Genomic DNA, 23,192 nt, shown 5'->3' on the forward strand with positions numbered 1-23,192 from the left:
AGGCAACTCTTTCTACCAATACAAGCTGAGGAATGAAAGGATTAAGCATAGCCCTGACAAAAAAGACCTGGGGATATTGATGGCTGGCAAGCTGGACATGAGCCAGAAATGGGCCCTCACAGCTCAGAAAGCCAACCATATACTCGACTATATCAAAAGAAGCCAACAGGTTGAGGGAGGTTATCCTTTACCTCTGCTCTCTGCTGGTAAGACCTCACCTGGAGTATTGCATCCAGTGGAGTCCTTGGTATAGGAGAGACATGGATCTGTTGGAGAGTGTCCAGAGGAGGACCACAAAAATGATTCAAGGGGTGGAGACCTGGGACAATTGCCAAATGCCCCTTTTGCTTACCCTCTTCAACTCACTAATGAAAGAAGCTGAGCCAACAGAAGTTGGAAAAAAAGTCTGCAATTTTCTACTATGTGATAGCAACAAATTCATTCCCTCTCCGAGTAAAACAGATGAGCAATAATTCACAGAACTGTCTAGTTCACAGTGATTCCTGAACCTTGGTCATACAGTATTTCAAGCAATTCCTAAAATGCAGTTCTTGTTCCCTGAACATTCAGATAGATGACAATGATACTTTCTTGAACTGAGGTATGTATATTGATTTCTTGCATCAGGCTATTTAATATTACGCCCGATGGAGTCTAACCAGCAGCAGGTGTGATGTTACTGAGATGTAAGATGTAACTAAAGAGACTATTGAGTGAATATGTATCTTTGTCTTATTTTGAAGTTTTCAGCATTATTTTATGATTATTTGCACAGTAAGCAAAATCAAACATGAAACAGTAGCAAGACTCATATTCTTGCTAAAAGGAACACTTGACTTTTTTTCTTATTTGTTCAATTTGTGATTCAGAATTCTGTCTCAAATTTATACTTTTTGCCGAAATGAAAACTTTTGTATTAATCACATGCACAGGGCAGTGGGGGAGATGGGGGAGAAACTCCAGAAGTCAACACAATTGCAATTAGAAGTGCTAAGAAGAACCAATGTAATGAGCCCTTAAAACTAGTTAATGTGTACAGTAATAATTTTCTACATAACATTTTTGGCATGTAGTACAAGAGTTTGCTAATGCCCCACAATAATTTTAAAACATGAAAATGTATATTGAGGTAACAAATAAGAGTGTTCCATGACTTCTGTCCTTGGATTAAAGATTCCTTATTTGTTTGCAGTGACATGAGAATTGATAATGGCTCCTGAAAAACTGATAATGTTTGTCATGTCTCAAGTCCATCAAGATTTCCCTCTTTTCTGCTACTTTTAATACAAAAGGTAAACATAAGATTGCATTAAATCATGTATTAGAGACTTAGCTTAAACCTTAAGATCAGTGTAGTTGACATAACTCTTGATCAGTTTTTAGATGTGGGCAGAGCAATGCATATTAAACAACAAGCTTGGGTCTTGTATTCAGATTATAAATGACTTCAAGGTACAGTCACATATAAAGTACATTAACATTTAACCTGCAAGTAATAAAGGCATGAAGGCTTATTCAAAATCAGGTTCAAGAGCAAACACAGCAGTTGTCATCTTGCAAGACAAAAGTAGAAAAATTGGTACATTTAGTATGCAAGATCTCCTGTTATGAATCAGTGAAAAATTACGCTTTTCACTCACCTTTCCATGTTGAGGAAGAGTATTCCAACCACATCAGTGCTGAAAGAAATGATGAGTCTAGCAGAGCCATATATGGAAGACTTACATGTTTCAGAAATTCCAGGGTCTGGCATTTCCTTTTCGCTGGAATATGGCAAATCAAAACAAAGCATTAGGCAATTTAGTTTGCAGCCAAGTGGACTGAATTCAGCTAAATAAAAAAGTTAATTGATATATATGGAAGACCCTGAGAATATCATATCAAGTAACAAAAATCAAGACCAGAAGTTATCTTAAATTTGGAATATTGTAAGCTCAATCTAAATGATAGTTCATTCTGCCTTAATGTGCTTTGTACCTTTTTTTTACCTGCTCTTTGCTTTTCTAAACACCTATGAGAAACAAAGCAAATGCATGGAATTGAAGGCCAGAACACTTAGGCTGAATATGAGGAATTCTCTCCTCTGGTTACAAGCCTTGAGGATTGTCCAAACATCCAAACAGTATCACCCAGCACCAAGCATTATGGCAATCTCCACAGAATAAATTTTGGCTAATTTATCTTTTTTCTAAACTAGCATCAGTTCAGTATTTGATTAGCCTAACAATGACAATAATTTGTATGCTCTTATTCTGTATCTGCTCCTGAATGTTTCTACAGTATATATACCATTAGCAATGAAGATGTATGCTGCTGTAACACCTTGAAATAGGATTTGGAAAACAAGGGTTAGTTATGAACCTTGCTTACAGATTTTTTATTTTTTTTTTTAATTTATTTTTATTTTTTCTCAGGAAAATAAGAATACAGTTCTAGCAGAAAAGACATCTTTCAACTTCACCAGTGCAAGATCTTCATTACCACTACCATATACATATAATAAAAGAAAGTCAACCGCAAATTTAAATATTTCAGCTTTATCCCACAACAATGAGAACACATCATTCTCCACCAGGTCATTTCATACATTTGTAGGGTTAGGGAAATAACAGTAATTCAAAAAATGTCAACTTTTGTCTAGGTAGAATGTTAATAAGTGACAGGTAGAATCAGTTTGCAAAATTATCAGCTCTGAGGCCTGGACTTCAAAAAATAAAAAAGCCGTGAACTTCTGTCAGTATGCATCACTGCAAAGAAAGACACCACTACCTTATTTCTTTATTTTCTGTATTCGGGACAACAAGGAAAACCAAAAAAATGGCCAAGCTAATGGTAACAAAAATTTGTCCGTTAAGGTTTAGGAACAGATGCTAGGGTAAAAGCACAGAGACATTTTTTGTTTTTCCAAACAGTCATGGCATATAATCTTTAAAAGCAATCCATATGTCACAGTTGCCTGGAGTCAATATGACATCTTCATCACTAGCACTTTTCTTGAAGTCAGCATGACATTGGGCATTTTGAAAGACCAATCATGATTCTAACTTCTTAGAAAAAGAAAAATACATATACATAAGTGGTAACAACCTTTTTCCATGAACCCCAACATCAAAATTAAATTATTCGACTATTAACAATGAAAATATCAATTATCCAAATGTCCTGTCTGAAGTAAGAAAAAGGAAGACATGTCACAACAGTAGCAGCATTACTTGCATTTTTCTCTATAGGGCTTGCAACGCATGGAATTCCACGAGCAAAATCACCCACAGGTAATACATACATAACTCCAGTGCAATTAGTTGCAACCCATCAACCGATGCCCTGTAACCCCCAAACATTGCCATCCCCAGCCAACTGCCTGCCTCACCATGGCCTTCTTTGTGGTGTCACATGGCACAAAATGACACTCAGCCTTATCCTGACTGTGTTCTGGACCAGTCCCACCAGCTGCCCTACTCCACCACAGTAGTAGTTCTGCCCCACCAAGCAGCCCAGCCCCACAAGTTCTGTCAGTCAGCAACAGCCAAACATTGGTTCACTCTTTATTCCATGCCATTTACATCATGTTCAGGTCCTACACTTTCCCATATATGCCTATTAATTAATTACACAGATAACATTCTTATAATTAATAGACCACTCCTATATATCATCCATTGAATTAATTTAGTCTGTCATTTAGGCTTCATCTGTCAAAACAGTTCCTCAGGGCAGAAGAGGTGATGAACAGCGCTGGATTGGCACATGCTGGAGTAAGTTCTGGTTCTATCAGAATTATTCTTTTATCTGGGTGTATTGCAGTACCATTGGTTATTGGCTGTTCACACCCAGCTTAAAATCCCCTTGAGGTATGCAACAGAAATCATCATCCTTCCATATTACCCACTGAGTGCACTCAGGTCTTTACGCAAAAGCAATCTCACAGATAAGATTGTTTCTGACTGAGGCAGGAATAACTCAAGACTGTCTTGCCAGCATGGTTTTCATGTGCACAACAGAGGCTTCATCTCCTTCTTCAGTATTTAACAGTTTCAACTGGGTAGGACCAACTTGTTTGTCAGATCCCTGAGTATCTCTGAGTATCAACAAATCAGGTGATCCCTATGTTTGAACATTCCAAAACCCACTGCTCTCAGTGGAGGTTTTAACAGTCCATTGTACTGATCAATTTTCCCAGAGGTGAGTCCATTATGAGGGATGTGATATACTCACTCAGTGCCATGCTTTTTGGCCCAGCTGTCTATGAGGTCATTTCAGAAGTGAGTCCCATTATCTGACTCAATTCTTTCTGGGGTACCAAGTGACCAACGGACTTGACAAGATGAAGTCCAGTATAGCTAACACAATACGTGCTGCAGGAAAAATGGCAATGCGGTACCGAGTAATAACTGTGTATGTATGGTCACTCCAGAACCAGAAGTTCCTGAGCCCATAATTCTACAAAAATTATCTTGCCAAAATGTTTTTCTATATTATATACTATGCTACATACTACCTCATTGTGCTTTCTTTTTAAGCTATAATAGAGTCTTTCATTGTTTAAAATTTATTCTTGATTAAAGAGACATGTTGAAGATCACTGAACTTGTAATTACAGTTGAGGGTAATAGTCACAGTTTTTAGAAAAACATCTGTGCATTAAATTTAGTATTGTGATTCCAAAAGATATGGTTCAGGGTTTAATAAAATGGAATTAAATGATAAAGCTTGAAAATAAATAAATAAATAAATAAATAAATCTTACTTTAAGCTTTTATCATTCTTATTGCCTAAATTGTGTAAGACCTACATCAGTTACATTCATCAGTTATAAAATCAATGTTGTGATAGCTATATGATATTTCATAAAATTAGTGGGGGGGGGGGAAAAAAAAAAAAAGAGGGGAAAACAGGGTTTTGAGCCTCTTCATCAACCTTAGGAATAATTTTTGTTTGCTCTCTTTTCCTTTTTGAGTTTTTGGGAACTTCTATAGTTTGCACCCAAATGTGAATGACCTGTGACTGATCTTAGTAACTCCAAACAGAAAGAGCACAGAGTACCTCAGTCATCTTTCCTGCTGAAGATGCTGGTGAATGCTCATACAAAACTGCCTCAGTCCCTCTTCGCCTGTGTAGCACAGGACAATAATCTATGGACTTAACTCACTCTTAATTCTTACACTCCTAATGTCATTGCCACATGCTCCCATGATTTTTCAGGTGATATTTAAAACCAGACAAAAAATTTAAAAAAAAAAGAAAAAGGAGCAGGCAGATCATGGAATGAACATGTAGCTAGAATAAAACTAAAATATTACTAGTTCACACTCACAAAGATCAGGAGGATACTTCAGAAGAAAAAGCTTGAGGTTGGGTTTTACATGTGTTCCATAGAGGCGCATAAAGCTCCCTGCCAAATCAACAAAATAAAAGCAAGGAATAGGAAAGAATTTGTATGCTCAAATATTATGAGTTTTTGCCAGAAAGGCTCTCCACACACTTGCATTCAGAGTCAGCTCACAAGGATCTTTCTGCTGTTCTCAAATCCCAGTGATGTCCAGGCTGCTGCAGAGACTTCTCCATATCCTAGCATATTCACTGCTGTTTGTCTTTTTGACAGAATTTGAAACTCTGAGAAAATAACCAAACCCTCTTAGAACAGAGAGGGCTCTAGAGGCTGACAAGATGCCCCTGAAAAAGCAGAGTAGGAACACCCTAGCTCAACTGGTAAATCCTGAGTCCCAGCACAAATAGTGCTGAGAAGTGACAAGAGAGAAATCATCCATATTCAAGGTTGGATTCAGGACAGGCAAAGAGACTGGTGCTGAAACTGCTGAGAGTTGAGCAGAGGAACAAAGAGGGAGATCTAAAGATATATCAGTACCAGAATTAAGAGGTAGGAAAATGTGAGCTTGCTGCCATATGGAGAAGTGACCCATGTATGAGAAACATGGAAAAGGCCAGGATGCTCCATGCCTTCTTTGCATCAGTCTTTACTAAGGTCTGCTCTCAGTTCCCATTATCAGCTAACAAAGCCTAGGGAGACAGAAACTACCAAAAAGGAGGTTTAAAATATGGGATATTTGAGTAAGCCATATATGCATTGGTACTGGACAAAGCATAAACAAGCACACTGGCCAACATCATCATGAGGACTCTTTAATCACCTGAGTCTGCAGGGACTCATGTGGTCCCCAAAGAGTAGAAGAAAGCTAATATTATCACTGTCTTAAAAGCAAGCAAAATACACACATACAGCCTGTAAGCAAACTTTCCCTCCCTCATCCTCAGCCCCCAAAAAACCACATAGAGCAGGATTCAGGGAAGTGTGAGCTATTCAGGTGACTTTGAATGCCTAAGAAAATTATTTGACTTGTTTTCATAAAGACACACCTATGCACGTGAAGGACAGGAAGGTGATTGTGAAGAGCCAGTAAAGATCTACAGAATTATGTCTGAACAGCATGACTACCTATTATCATGAAATGAGTCATCCTGATTCAGGTACGGCAGAGAATGTCTTAAACTATTCTTTCTAGAGATTTCCACTAGCATCATTGGGCAGATAAATTAAAGTGATTGGGACTGCGCAGATGCACAGCAAGGTGTGAAACACTAACTAGACTTTCAGGGTCAGCAGCTCAAAATCTGTGGGTTTATTTATTTATTTATTGAGAAGGGAGGCAGTGTTTGATGGGTGTTTTATGTTTTTGTTTGTTTCATTTCAGTGACTGGTATTTCTTAGGGTTTGATAGTGGAGTGAAAGGTGTTAGCCATTCTCATCCGTGACTTGGTTGATGGGGCAAGTTCCCCACCCTCAAGTAGTTTGTGGATGACAACAGTTGGCAGAAGGGGAAGTGGGTGACACCAAGGCCAGTCCTGTCATCCAGAGGGGCCATGACAAACTGAGAGAAAGGGTCAAAAGAAAAACTCAGGAGTTTTAACAAGAGCAACTGGAAATCTACATCTGAAACAGAATAGTACTAAGCAACAGTACAGTCTGGAGGCTGGAAGGCTAGAAAGTGGCTTTCCAGCAGAGGCTGTTTATATTACTTACACCGTAGTAGGTAATGCCTCTTCCATCTACTATCAATAAAAACAGGCCGGCTTCACACATTACCTCCAACTTTTCATTCAATTCCCCCACCTAAAAATAAGCTGCAGTAATCTGATAAGGTGTCAGAAGGAAAATGAATATCAGGAAAAAAATCTGTCATAATACAGACTAGAAGCAACTAGAGCAATAAATTTTATTGGTTTTCTTCCTCTCCTGAATTCTGAGACTGGTCATCTGAACTAGTCAGAATAGAACTGGGGACAAAAAAGATCTGACAACCCATGACAACCAGAACAGTAAAGAAGACGTGAATGAAATGTTTATCAGAAGTCAAAGAGTAGGCGTGGTTGATACCCTATTTGAAAATGAGTCCATTCATACACTAAACTGTTGACACCATCACTTTTAGAGCCTGTCACTTTTATTAGACAGTGCATGTGTGTCCCTTACTTTTCATCTGAAAATGATTAATCAACTTTATATTTAAAGAAGAAAGACTGGGCTGACCAGCTTGCAATACCTGAGCTCAAATATAACATTTCAGCTGAAACCTACATGTTCTTACCTATATTGCACTGAATTTTGCATGAGAGACAGATTGAGTTCATGTTCTGTAAGTTTATCATAAAGCAGAGCCAGCATCAAAGTAAAATGTGCCCACATTCCTTTTCACTTTGTAGAGGGTATCATTTTCAAATGTACTGCAAAGTTAAAAATGGACTGTGTCAGAGAGAATGTATTGTAAAGTAGCAAGTTACACACAGAATTTCCACTATAAAGAGAAAAAATAATAATAATTACAGGGTATTTTGCTTTCAAAAAGTCTGTTATAAGACTTCATAGAATTCAGTTCCATAAAACTTTATTTCAATTATTTTATTTTATTTTTTTAATTAAAATATTTATTTGCTTTTCTCTGTGAAACATCCCAACATGAACAAGGAAATTTGAACTGGAAGTGCTGGGAAACCATAAATAAATAAATAAATAAATAAATAAGGCCCAGATAAAACAGATTCTGCTATTAAAAATATTTTTAACGTATCCCCCACCACAAGGACCTACTGCTTTCTGATTATTTACAAACCTAGTGTTCAAGGTTCAGATCATTATCTACATTTGAATCAGTTCATCTGATCAGATAAACCAACACAGCACCAAGTCAATAAAGCCAAGTGAGTTTAGAGGTGCTGTGAGATTTTTCTTCCAATGTATCAATCAGAAAAATATACATTTTTTTTCCTAATTACCTCCAGAGTCTTGGCCATGCCCACACAAGCTGTATTTCAATATCATTCAGTAATGCCACTTGGTCAAGTGGAACAAGAAGGGAGGGATGGGACCACACTGAAGCCTGCTGACTACCACCACCCCCTCCCAATAGCGATTCCTCCTGCTCTCACCAGCGGCAGCCGGCAGGGCAGGGACTGAGCCACATGCTGCAGTGCATACCCTCCACTGTCAGCAATGACCATCACTCCATTCCCTCCCATTGCCCTCCATCAGCAGCAGAAACAGAAACCTAGTATCTCATGCTGTGACATGGTAGTGCAGCTACAGGAGTAAGGCAGGAGAGGAAAGGAAGAGCAAGATGCATTTACCCAGCAGACCCTCTCCTGTTATCCAAGGAGGAGGTAGCCCATCAAGATGTCACCATTCCCCTTTTCTGCTCTGCTGCCATGCACTGTGAGACAGATAGAGCTGTTCTCTCTATGCTCATGCCCAAGGACCACTGCAAGAAGCATCAGAGGTGCTTTTCACCAGGACCTGGGCCTCCACGTGGTCACCAAGTACAGCCACATACACAGTGCCTCCTGCTGTTCCAGCTCCCAGGATCCAGGAAGCTGCCAAATGACCACAAGTTCATCTTTTCTGCATTACCTGCCATATTATTTGGATATTTTCCCTGAATACATTCAGCACGTTTTTCCCCTTTATTATTTGCAGCTTCTCAGTCATGTCCTTGGATTTAACTTAGAAGAGGAAAAGCTTGTTTTTCCTTTTAGTTTCAGTTGAAACTTTTTTTTTTTCTTTTTCTTTTTTTTTCTTTTAATGCACATTAATCAGTCTAAAGCATATGCAGGCCTCAGAAACCTTCAGTACGACTCTTGCAGGCAAAAGTTACGTGCTGGAGGAGACAGGCTTCTCTAGCAAAAAACCATACATCCAACTGATGGGCAGCACAAACAGCTCTCCTCAGAAGTCCAATTCCTTTCAGTCTGTTTTATTTAATTTCATATGTGTAGGACCAAGCCACATTATTTTAAGCTTCAATTACTTGCATCCATTCTCATTCACTTAGTCAAATGGTACTTTTAACAAGAAGAAGGCTTACAGTCCAGGACACACACTGAATATGTAACAAGCAGAATCAGCCTGAGCAAAAACCATGAAAAGAATTGAGAAAACACTGCAGCCTCCTTGTTGTGCATTCAGATTAGGAGTTAACTGTAAAGAAACTAAAAGTGCAATGCAGTTACAAGCAAGCATACAAGTTAGGAGAGCTCTGATGCTGCCAGGCCACTAACACAGAGGCAGCAGTGTGAAACATGCTTTTAAGATCACAGGAGGTCAAATTTTTGCTCGGTGACCACACTGCTGCCTGGCATGCCCCAGAGATAACTTCTAAGACCAGAGTCTATGCAGCTAAAGCCATATTTACTATATGATATCTCAGCCCCTCTTGCCTCAGGTCCACACCTCTGCTTTCATTTCTTGACCTAAGGAATCAGACTTTGTCAGTAATAGGACTTCTGAGAGCTTTCTTTAAGATGACTAAAAATCCAAAAACAGTCTTCCTGATTTGTTTCGTTGGTTCAGTATTCCCATTTCAACTCCTGACAAAGCTCCCATCCCACAACACACAAGGTTTTTACACATACATTTTTCCAAAATGCCTTCCTCCCATATATTAATGAAGCATTACTCCCAGATCTGTAGTTGCTGCAGGTTTTGTTTTTTGCTGTTCACAAGCTAGTTGTACACAGATTTCCAGCCAAGCACTACTGTTAGCTTACTTTTCTCCACCTAGGTTGTTCAGAACAGGTAGAGGTTGTACTGTGTCTACCACATTAAAATGCACACAGTGCATTACAATTATTCCTCTAAAACTTTAATATTAGCATGTATAGCCAGCATTCCCTTATAATATGTTGTAGAATTAACAAACAACACATAATCTAGGATTTTTTTTTTCCCTGTTTCTCTTCACCCTCAAGGTGTTACAATTAATTACAGCAGTGCTTTTTGTTTTGCAGAGTATTATTACAGTTAATGATGACTGGGTAGATAATTTTGTTAGGCTCCCATTTTCTTGCTTAGGGGTATCACTTTCACTCCAAAGTGTTGATTGTTTCTTATCTAACTTTGAAAATGAGATTAGATACATTTAAAATGATGTTTCTTGCATTGTCTAACTATGTAGATTTATATGGTAATTTAAGATCTGATAAGCTATGAGTGGCATAAGACTGTAATAAAGTAATCACAGCAGCTGACACATTGGAGAGAATTAAATTGAGTCTTGCTTCAAAAGAAAGAGACAAAAATATGTACCACTACCCACTGGGGAGCAGAGTGCTGGGGAAAACATTTAGGGCTAGAGAGTCATTACTTAACTTACACGCAGTGCTCTCATTTTCTCTGCATGACTGGACAGGTGCATCCATTATGTGTTATTTCAGGAAGAAGAATAAAGGAAATAAATGGTCAAATACCAGGAGCTGCCTAGAATAAGATTGACTCTGAGGATTTTTGAGATGAGACTGGGATTACAAACTTCTCCCAATGTAGTTCTCTTTACATACATTTGCACTGGTACGGGTGAGAGAATAATGAGGTAAGAGTGACCCCAACCTAGTGGGTTTGGTTTCTTCTAGAAGAAACCCTAATTCCCCTCACAGGTGCGGCAAAGTAATAGAAAGCAAACACAAATAAACATTCATTTTTAACTTTTGATTTTAAGGCAGTTTATTACCAAGAAAAAAAAATATATATATGGAAATTTAGTTACACTTAAGAAATCTGCATGGAAATACTCTTGCTGGTATACATGGAAGGGAACCAAGCAGTGGGTTTCATCAGAAGGGTGTGGGAGCTAATGGTACAGCCTAAAGCACACTAGCAGATATATCAGTTAGAACTATGACCCTTGCACACTGGAAATACAACCAAGGAGCCTGTAAAGGGGGACTGCTCTAAACAGGCCTGGACAGTGAAGAATCATCAGTACATTACCATCCCAGATAGTCAATAGGCCTTTTTTTTTTTTTTTTTTCTCTCTCAGTAAAAGACATAGACTCTCTTCTGCCTGTCTTAGGGCTTCAGAGAAAACCAGCTCCGATTATTGCCCTTTTTCACGCAGTAGCCTATGCCATAGCCAAAACACATAATTAGGAGGACAGATTGTGGAAAGCTTTAGTCAAATGTATGACCTTCCTGGAATGTCTGTTATGGGAGACTTTGAAAATACTTATTAGGGTAGCACAGGACGGGATGGACTGTACCTTAAATAAATATAGTTTTTAGAAAGGGGAAGAAAAAGGTAATGTAGATACACATGTCAAGCCACTACACATTTAAGATCAGCTAAGTCTTAATATGAAAAGCAGAGGTATTTGTGATCTACTTCTTTTAGTTATACAATCCATATTTTATCACCAAGTTGTGATCAAACACTGTTATAACCACCATTCTTGCAGATTTAACATTTAATGTTAGGCACTGCTCTACCATCAGACAGCTGAACCGTAATACAAAACACATCCTTTTCTGGCTGCACAGCCTGATTAGATACCTGAAATAAGTAGTACAAGTCCTGAGTGAAGGTAAATGGAAGTGGTCCTTTGCTCTGGAACAAGGTCGTGCCCTGCTAGCAAGCAGAACTCTCATAGGAAAGAAGAGCTGCAATACTCCTCTGCTTTCATAAAAGAGTTTTATAGTGCTTTCCACTCTCCTTTTCTCTCCTGAAGTCCTATGTATGCCTGGAATAATTAAGGAGTTACTGAACTGTGGAGGAGTATGTGCTCTCCTTCTGCTGTAACTGAAACAAAAATTTAACAAGTATCTCAAATGCATTGGGAGATTAAAAAAATAATAATAATAAATAAATAAAATAAATGAATAAAAAGAATTTTAAGAAAGTGTCTCTTCTGAGTTTGTTTTCTTGGTTAACCAGAGTTCTGAGGTATGAACAGCTTCTCTTAAAAAGAAGCTCTAACACATTTTCCAGAACAAATGCTGGCTCTAACAACTCAGATCTGTCGCAGAGAGATTTGTTTGCAAGACATTTTATTCTTGGCTTTCCTGCACACTACATCCCTGGATGTGTTTAAAACCATTTGGATGTGGTGCTCAGGGACATGATTTAGTGGATGGTTGTTAGAGTTAGGGTAGTCTGGTTAGGTTGCAGTTGGACTTAATGATCTTTAAGGTTTTTTCCAACCTGAGCTATTCTGTGATTTTCTTAGGCTGAGTTGTTAAGTCAACTGTGGCACTGCAGCCAGGCCAGAGACAGCACCAGGCGACTGCCTCCCACACCTGTCTCTTCCCAAAATATAAATCAGTGAGAAAATAAAAGCAGTATCTTCTCTCATAGAGCCAAATAGATTGTGAGCAGGCAAGAGATAAAATACTTTGAGCAGAAACCCCTGAATTAAAAAGTAAATGTTACCCAGAAAGGGATAAGCTTCACTTCTTAAATCACTTAATGCCTCCCTGAAGTCATAGATCTACTATGGGCCAGGGAAGACAAATCCGGTCTGTTCTCAGAGATGAAGGCAAGGTGGAGCACTGCAGGCAGGACTCAGCTTTCTATTGTGCCCTTTCATCTCTCGCAATCCTTGTTTCTCGTCTGACACATCTCAGCTACAGTGTTTTTCATAACAGAGAATTCATGCAGAAATTTTCAGCATCAAACCCACACTAACAGTTACAATAGTTTTTTGTGAAATTCATATTTTCCCTGCCCAGTCAAACTCTTTAGCCATATCAGTTAAATACAACTGCATAAACCAAATACATAAATCAACTATTTAACTGAAATTCATCTCGGAACATTTAAGTGTCACTATGACCTCATACTGCTCTAACTCAGCCAAGAAGCAAGTAGAACCTGCTAATAAAATGGCTTTATTGTAAGGTGCTCATAGGCCATTTCTGTGTAACCAAGAGCAAAAAAGGTTGCATATCATCTTTTGGCAACCTATCAGCTAGGCGAGATACTTAAACTAACCAAGCAACATATACTAACACCACATGCTCGAGAGTATTCATAATCATGCAAATATCTTTGGCCCACTGACTGAGTTTCCACAAATGAACAATTAGTTACTCCTCCATAAATTTTAATAAGCATAGGGCAAGCCATCTATGCTGTAGCTGCTAGTTTTCCCCTCATTATTACAGAGAAATCCATTTGGCATTTGTCAACTTTCCCTGTACATCTTCAGAAGAAAATCGTTCTTGGTATTTAGCAACTTCCTTTTTAGTATATTGTAATAAACAAAAACATGTATTCACTGCTCCTTGTATTTCTCTGTGTGACTTGAGAAAATTTGCTTGGCAGTTATCATACTTCAGGATATCTTTTATAAGCAAATCACCTCCCATTCATCAGCTTTATGTGGAACTTATATAAAAAGGAAGTGCTCACTCCACTTTTCATTTTTTCACAGTCAGGTGAAACCTCATTATAGGTCCAAGGATGAGCAACTCTAAATGCATAAAGTCATAACCAATTAGCATTATGGGGAGACTTTGAAAACACAATTTGTGCAGGTTGCAAGGGGAAATTTTCCTGCGATTGTTAATTATGGTGGGTAATTAAGACTATTAATCTTACTAACTTTTTCTACTAAATCACTGCAGTTCCTCAGAAACAAATATGTATGGTCTTTAAAATTAATTAATTAATTAATTAAAAAAGAAAATATCAAAGACAACTGAAGTAATTTAAATAGCACCATAGTAGGGCACTAGGAGCCTCTTCATTGCTTTTTTATACACACATGTATGCTAAACTGATGCCAAGACAGACAAAAGCAACAGGTAATGAAGCATAAAGAAGATTTCCTTCCTTTTATTGAGGTGCAGAGGAACTGGTTGCATAAATAGGCTATTGAAGGCCTTTAGGTCTGTTACTGTTGCACTGACATGAGGTTCCCAGTCAAAAGTTACAGCCAACATCCAAACAATGGCTGTTGGGAGACTCAAGGTACTCCCAAGTTCAAGGACCACTTAAGAGTAGACTAACCCCATCTGCTCCTGCACTCTGTACTGCTGCATACCACAGCCTTAGGGTGAAAGACTAGTCCCTCATACTCAGAGCTGTAGTTGTAGCATGTACACTCACATACCATTAAGGTGATGGTGATTATTCACCTCTAGATGTGTCCAGAATATTACAGATGCATATTAAGCCTGAGTCCAATTTCTAAGCATTTATTCTCTGAAAAGCACTAAAGTTTTCAAACAGTATCTAAATAGTCCTGAGGCTATTTAATTTTCCTTTCAAGGTGTTGTGGATTTATGCTTAGTCCCCTTCTTAAAAGACCATTTTTGACCCAATGGCCCATGATGGTTTCTTCAAAATAAGCTTCAGTCTATCAGTCAGATTCTGTTTAGTCCACAGATCACCGATACAATAGGATTTAACAGCTGTTCAGGAGCAATCATAGTCTCTCATGTCAGTCTGGTTGCCAGGAGTGTACAACAAATGTCAAAAGTCTTCAAGAATAATTTTAATTGTTATTTACTGACCATACAAAAGGTGTAAGCCTTTATGCCATTAACTTTTTCTCCAGTGGGTAAAGTCAAAATACCCTTCAACCTGAGAATTAGAGCTGCCAGAACAAATTGGTCAACACAGTATACATCAGATATATTCTTAAGCTGCAGGAGCTTAGCAGCACATTTACTCAATAAATCCCTGTTTTTTTCACTCCTGTAAAATAAAACTAGCCAAACTTCAACAAGTTAAAAGGGGAATACTTTTTATTAAGACTTCACATATCCTCTTTTACTTTAGGTCAATTTTTAGAACCATAAAATGAATGTGTGAAACTTCAAGAGTAAAAAAAAATGTTGGGTCATGTTGAATGTTTATAGATGGACAATATCATTTGTGAGGCCAGAATAATCATTCAAAGCATGAAGTAAAAAGTAATAACATAATTACCAGAAAGGGGATAAAATGTACAAGAAAATAAAAAGCTGGGACATATGCCTTGCCACGTCATCTAAGGTTTCCATTTGCTAGCAGAAGGCAGCTGCTTGTCCAACATGTCAATTTCAAGAGGCTCCAAGATGCAAAGTTGGATCTGTACATCCTAATGAAAAGTAGGCAACCCTACCCTTTTAACTACACTGGCACCCACCACAGAACTGTAAGTATAGATCTAAAGAGAGGACAAAATGCTTAATTTTCAGACTTATTAGTTATTTAATTAATTTAACACTCAGTTAGTTCCTTCATTTCTGAAGGAAAATATGTTGGAAATGCAGGTCATTGCTGGAAGATAGTACCCCTTGTAGAGAAAGTGAAGATTAATCAGGCAGCTAGGCCAGTTTATTAGGAAGAAACTGCAAGCTCAGTCAACTTTGTCTAAGAAGAATTGTATGAATTCAAGGACAAGAAAGAGAAAGAAAACTGGGAAAGTTTACAGGATGTCAAGATATGGAACACATCTTGAAAATCTACTGTTAAACTCACAAGCCAAAGGAGTTAACTAACAAATCTGAAAAATAATAATAATAATATCTTAAAGCCAGTGTTTCCCCTGGTGAAAGGACTGAGAAGTCTAGCCATCAATCTCAGAGGAAAGAAAATCAAGACAGTATCTGAACAGACATTTAGTACTAGGAAAGAGCATCAACCTGCATCAAAACACGTAGCCTAAAAAAGAAGACATTAGATATTAAAAAAATTCTGTGAGTTTCTAGCAAGTTTCTCAAGTGTTTGTTCATGTAGTCAGATTGCCACAGATGTATTACAAAGAGGATGAGCTATATTAATGGACCTGTTCTCCTCTCCAAAGTCAGAAGATCTGTGAAGGCACATAAGTATCTGCATATATGAAATTTAGGTCTTCAAAATAAGCTGGGATCCCACTCCTTTTTCAGCTAGATGTTTTATCAGAAATAGGCAACATTCAGCGTGTATCCTTGCAAAATTAACAGGATGCTTTCATCTCATCATCCTGTGTTTACATCCCTATTTTCTCCAGAGAATTCCTAAGGAGAGGCTGTCTGACTCACACCAGTCCTTTATTCTGCACTAGCCACTGAACTCAGCAGGGAGAAAACAGCTCTGATTAAGTTATTTGTATTCCTTAGAGGTTTGCTACTGCCTGGATTCACTTTGCAGTCCTCTAACACCCAACAAGAATGGCTGAACAACTGAAAATAGTCCTGGCTGTTATATGTCATTATGATATAATGATTGTCTTACTTGCACAGAACAGCAGCGTGCATTTAACTTGAGCTGCAAAGCCTTGGCCTCGCTCTTTGTTATGCTAGTCTACCAGAAACAGTCGAGTAGGTTTAAAGAGATGACATACAGACAGAAACCCACAGCAGCACCTCACGTCCTCAGCTCTCCCTGTCTACATGTATCTGCTGCCTCCTTTAGACTCACCCTCAACTTTCAGAGATACCTAGCAATTGAGGACACTTCATTAGGCTTTACAGCATGAAACAGTTCCTAAATGTGTAACACTTGAGCTAGAGGAGACAAGGAAGCAGAAGGAAGTTGTTTCCCTCCGAAGCGATGGGTCTAGGCATTGCATACAAAGTTATTAAGACATGGAGCACCTAAAGAGCCAAATGCCACATTTAGAACTTACTTTTCAGAATGTCACAGTTCCCTCATAAGAATTTTCCATCAAATTTAGAAGTATTTCTAGCTCACACACACAGTAGTCCTCAGCCCCGTTACCCATGACAAAGCGCAAAACAGAAATAACGGAAGCAAATGCAGTAAAGAGTCTTTTAAAGTAAATCAGCAAATAAAGAACTGCTGAGTGTTCTGGTATAAGGATATGAGAAAAATGCAGTTTTATATCTTCTTGCTTAATTTAAGGGCCCATCCTGAGAAAATTTAATCAGTAAAACAAACACAGTAAGTCCTCTAAGCGGATGAGGAAGAGCACGTGACTTCATAAAGTGCTATGTTTAACTAATTTGAAAATACAAATTTGAATTTCTAAAATGTATTTTCTTTATTCCTTCCCTTTTTAAAAAGAAAATAATGAACGGATATTACTTAAATTCTAAATACATTCAGGACAATTGCAAGTTCTGTGATCAATTGAAATGAACTCAGTCAGAAAGCAGGATATAGAGACCTATAACCATGGAAAACACATTGTTAGATTTTCCTGCAACACTTTATGAAGCAGTTTTCACATATGTCTTTAGACTCACTATTTTTTAAACACTACAGACACTAGCATCAGCCCACTCCTCATACATCTTCCTTTCTTTCTGTCTGTTCCTTCTCTAAACGTGCTATCTTCTTCAAGGAAAAGTTCTCACACTTCAGAATCCTTCTCTCATCAGCAAAGCACTCTCATGCTCCTTCAAATCTTTCCATATAACCTACATTTCACTAATACTGACAGAGCTTTAAACACTGTCAGTATCAAACCCTATCTTTACATTCTTGCTCTTATCTTTTGTTGCATATTCATCTAAAAATCAGCTTAATTGCTTTGGGTTTCAAGTTGCCTTGCTGTCCTCCTTCATCTTGAATCCTTCACAAGTCCAAGCACTTCCCACTCTTATTGGTTAATCTGTAGAAGCTATGGGACTACCTTATGATGACTAGAAGAACAGCTGAAGTTACTTTATCAGTGAAGTAGGAATCAACTGAGCATGTAATATTCCAGCTCCACGTTTTCCACTCCAGTGGGCTGCATCACTGCCATATAACTGGCTATGTGGCATTTGGAAGTAGATCAAAGTTAGCTTGTGTTGTTCCACATTCAGAATGCTATCTTGGCAGGGTTGTAAATCTGCTTTAATTTACTTATATTTTCAAAAGCTCACAGCTTTTATTAAGTGACTGTACATGATGAATCTCACAAGTACTATATTGTCCTTAAAATTAGACAGTCTGAAAAGTGAAAAATATAACCATTAAGTCCCAGCAAGAAAAGATCCAAGCGTGGCACATGAATGGAGACTGCAGGAAGCAAAGTGGTCTGTGATATATGTGGTGAACATATTTCAGTTTATAACATGAGAATAGAGGCAAAAATAGATATTCAAAGCTAAATATAAAATAGAGTTCAGAAAAAAAAAAAAAAAAAAAAAAAGATAAAAGTCATTTTTTATGCAGTAGAATGTTAAGCTTTTTAATAAATAAAAAAACTCTTTGGTGCTAATTATATGAAACTTCCCTGTCAAAATATTAAAATTAGCTCACAGCAGGAGTGCCGACTATCTGAAATATACACCTCTCTACTGCTTTTGAAGTATCAGTATATACTAGTAAGCTTTCTAATTGACAATTTTTATTTTTTTAAATATAGGAAATTTTCATAAACACAAAATGAACCAATTTAAAGCCTTGAAGGTCTTTGCACTAAAATGCTGTTGAGATAAAAAGCATATCAGAAAAACTGAGAGTACAAGTTTTTAGAGAGGGCACCTCTAAGAAACTACAATTTTTGCTATGTGATTTTCCACTGAAGGAAGGAAAACCCATATTACACTGGGCCATGCATGCAGATGATGCACTGGAACAAGCAACAGCTGCCTATGTTCACACAGCAATTTTCTCATGGTTGCAACATGGAGAGGTTCAGACATGAAGTGGCAACAGCCACATGACTCCCAGTGTATCCTGCTGGAAGAACGGCAGAGCTGTGGTACAGGAATGAGGTCTCCCTACCTTAGCCATGCTCTTACCCAGACGCTTCTTACATGGACCTGCAGTGGAAGTAGCGATTGAAGCTTTCACATCAGCACTGCTGGAGCATTTCATCCTGAGGGGGACCTTCAGGCCAGAGGGCTGTGAGCATTTCATGACACTGAGGTTATATGGGCAAATGAAAGCCAAAAATATGTGTTTTCATCATTCATAAATTGGGATTCATAAGGAAGAAGCCACTGCTTTGTATCAAAGGAAAAATATATTTCTAAATACATATTAGAAACTAAAGAACACCGTTCCTTTTGATTAAAAGGCACAACAAAGGCAATAAAGAAAAGGAGAGATATAAATGGGACATGCTGTTTGGAGAGCAACTGGAATGTTTTTGCATAGCAGTGAGGATTACCTCTTCAAAGAAACCAGGCAGTGAAAAGCATCAGCAGCCCCCTGCCAGAACACAGACACCCTGGTTTCCTGCTTGATGTTCAGCTCACACACTGTCTCACGAGATAAAATTTAAAGCCTCAGCCCTCAAGAACTGCAAGCTCTGAATCCCAAATCTATCCACAGCTGCGCTTTAACAAAGATCATCTGCCCTGCTGTGGATGAGCATTCTCCAGTAAGCCTCAAGCACAAAGTGTTGGGATATCTTGGAAGCTGATCCAAAAATACAAGCTTGTCATCATTGTCCTAGAAAACACAACACAAGCAAGGGATGCTTTAAGAAGCACCTAAAAGTAACATCTGTATTTGAAGCTTTACATGCCCTTGTTTATCTCACTTTCCTGTATCTGTTTCCCCTCTTTAATCACCTGCCTTAAGCAAAGGTCCATTTCTACATCTTGCAGGCTTCAGCTCCTCACTGTTTTGGGGAGTTATGAATCTGTGAATCAATTTTAATATAAATACTGTAGCATGGCATAGAGGTAAGAACAGCTAATCAAGGCACTACATTTGAAATGAGAAGTTACTGATCCTAAAAGAGAAAGTCAAGAAAGTTATGGTTTAACATTCTCTTTGATCTGTATATGACTTTGCTTTTTAATTTGCCTAAGCTTGATAAAGTTGGCCAAGGAAGAGAAGGTTTTATGAGAGAAATTATTTCACATTGATCTAACTTAATTTGAGACTTCTGAAAAGCATTACTTTCTCTAGTATAGATCTGTCTCTTTTAGAATTCTGCACACAGGGTTTAACACAAAGTAAGAAAAAATATTTCTTTTTATATTCATGTTGTCCTTGGATCACCATGTTATACATGAGATGCGTCTCACTAAAGGTGACAATGCTTTGAACAAGATTAGTAATTAAAACCTTGCAGCTGCAAAATTTACACCTAAAATTAGCTCTGTAGTTAAGACTTCTGAAAGGAATAAATGAGAGATGGGCTGCTGTGGAACAGCAGTAACACAGCTCCTTGAGACATTACAGACATTACATACGAGATCCAGATAGTACATAACAATCTCCTGAGTATTTTCAATGCCATATCAAGCAAAAGAACAAACAGTAGCTTTGCAAATAGCCTGCAGGTCAGAAGGATTCTGACATCTATCTGTGCAGGCAATGGTACAACTCTATTCTATTCCTTGTACCCAAGCCCATGTCACAGAGCCTAAGGACCAACAGACGGATTTGATGTGAAGACAAAGGGCCCTCCAGCAGGCTGCATTCTAGCTCATAGACCCTGGCAACAGCATTCGTTTCTCACTGCTTCACCACTAGCCCTGAGCACTGGTCAGCACAATAAACTGGGTTGGCTTCCCATCCAAGGGACACTGAGAATTCTTGTCATGTTTCCTACCTCCCAGACACAGAATATTTCTGCTTTCTTTTGAGCCGTTTCTTTCAGCTGAGCTGATTCATTCCTCAAGCGAGTTAGGATAAAATAGCTGAAATAATGGGATAAAGTAACAGGAACTGGCCAACACATCATTATGGGGTGCTGACTCAGCATCCCAATTCAACTGCCTCCAGGTTACTGCAGAAGCTGTAACTCCACAGCTGGGTGCTTCATGCTTTTTTATTTTGCATCATTACAGACAATATGAATAACCTTTTTTTTTTTTTTTTTTTTTTTTTTTTTTTTTTAATTATTCTTTCTACAGACTAATGCCAGCATAAACATTACAATGAACATTAAGAACGTACAACCTGATAGTCGTGTCCCTTGATCCTTTTTCCTCCTTCAGCCTTCCAAATAAAGAACACATCTTAATATGTATTGAGTGCAGTTGTGTTGTTTGCTTTTGTTTTAATTTTTTTTTTATTATTATTTTTTTTTTTTTTAAGAGCCAGTAAAAGCCAGTCCCACAGCCACATTAAAGGTCCCACAGTGCCTCTTGTTGAAAGAGAGTACAGGCTTTTTGTACTTCCTTTAGCCAGGAGCTCCTCTCTCAAGACAAGGCACTAAGTACCTGCCAGCTGTCTTCTATCTACCAGAGGGAGCTCACTGTTTTTTTTCTAACAAAGGCCACCGCATACATCTGAGCTGTAAATTCAAACAGGCAATTCTTTGATGAAATGACGTAACTCTGTGAGGTAGAAATGGTCTAATAAATGCGAAAATGAATCTTCCAAGAATAATATGCCAGTGTCGAGTGGGAAAACAGCTGAAGCACAGTTCTGACCTCTCCTCACTACGCACAATATTCTCATAAAATCTAGGCATGGGAAAAAATATGTGAAGTCTGGCCCTACCATTTATATTTTTAGAAGGCTCCACAACAATACACTGACACCCCCTGAGGTACCTAATGGTTCAACAGCCCTGGACAGCGAGGTTCTTCATCCTTTCGAAGGTGCACAAATCCATAAACCTTCACTGACCTGTAGTATATTCCTGCTCCTGCCTTCCTGCCTGCAGTCCTTTTTTTTTTTTTTTTTTTCTTTTTCTTTTTCTTTTTTTTTCTGCCACGTTAGAAAGCCTGATGAGACTGCTTATTGAATTTCTTCCTTTTAACATCAAAGATACTGGCCATGCTCTCCAATTATTTAATAGATTCTGCTACAGCGGAGAACACTGATTCATTCTCACTAGAGATAGCCAGTCATTGTAAAGAGCAATTATATATAATAACAGCATAGTGGTTCTCAAATGTTCTTTTATCAAACACACAGTCCAGTGATTACTGAGACGGGCAATGATCTGATATTGATAATAAAACTTTATGTCTTTGGTGTTAGTTTTACCAAAATAGCACAGGTTTTGCACTGCAGACCTCAGGGCTCGGAAAGCAGTGGGACTGCTTGGGCTGCATTTTGTTTTGACTGTTACATTTATTCCATGGTCATCCCTTAAAAGCCTCACTGAAAAGTCTCCAATTCATGTTTTCCTGCTTGGTAGTGCTGTCTAGAGGAATGACACAGGGGAAGGGGAGATGCTGAGTTCTGAAGCCAGTTCTGTCACTGAGCAGCCTCGAGCAAGGCGCTTTGTCTCAGTGTTTCCATCCGTAAAATGCAGAGTGTAAAACTTTCCTACTTAACTGAGCACAAAGGCTGAAGATCAACTTGTTAATAGCTGACCATTCACATTGTGTAGTCCTTTACACATATAATATGTCCTAAAAATACTAAAGCTTTTTGCCCTAATCCACAAATGACTTTCTAGATCCACAGATTAAAGCTTTTTCTTAAACTTTCCCAGAAATAAAAATTCAGAAAGAGCCATTTTACTAAGCCATGTATCTCAATGAGTCTGATTTGTCAAGTCCTCTACTTGACTATTGAGCTATAACTAAAAACCAGAATAGAATCGTGAGTTTTATAGGGCCTGCTTGAACTTGAATCACCAGTTGTGAAGAGCAAGATGAGAGTACCCACCTTCCCCATGTTGTTTTTGAACCCATTCAAACTGTCAAAAGCTTATGTGATGATCACACAGTTTTGGGCAGATTCTATACTCTAGCTGACAGTAGGCAGTACATATATGCTCCCTGCTCAAGAGAGCAATTGTGTCTCTCAGGCAGTTTTCATTCATTTCACATAATCACTTATTTGGACAACACAGCTAACACGCCATTTTTTATGTCCTGTCCATTCTCATCTGTAGGGCTACAACAGACACAAGTTTTCATTGACATGGTCTTTTCCTGCACTGCAATCACATCCCAGCATGACGTGGCTGTTTGCTTGCTGTGCAGAATACTAACACAGTTCGTGGTGGACCAGGGACCACAGCTATCACAGATCTTAACAGGGAATAAAAAACCAGAGCTTCACTGGAAAGAGAACAGGGATGGGCAGGCACCTTCATTCAGTGGCATTATTTCAGATCTT

The sequence above is a fragment of the Excalfactoria chinensis genome, chromosome 1, assembly GCF_039878825.1.
Source record: "Excalfactoria chinensis isolate bCotChi1 chromosome 1, bCotChi1.hap2, whole genome shotgun sequence".
Lineage (NCBI taxonomy): Eukaryota > Metazoa > Chordata > Aves > Galliformes > Phasianidae > Excalfactoria > Excalfactoria chinensis.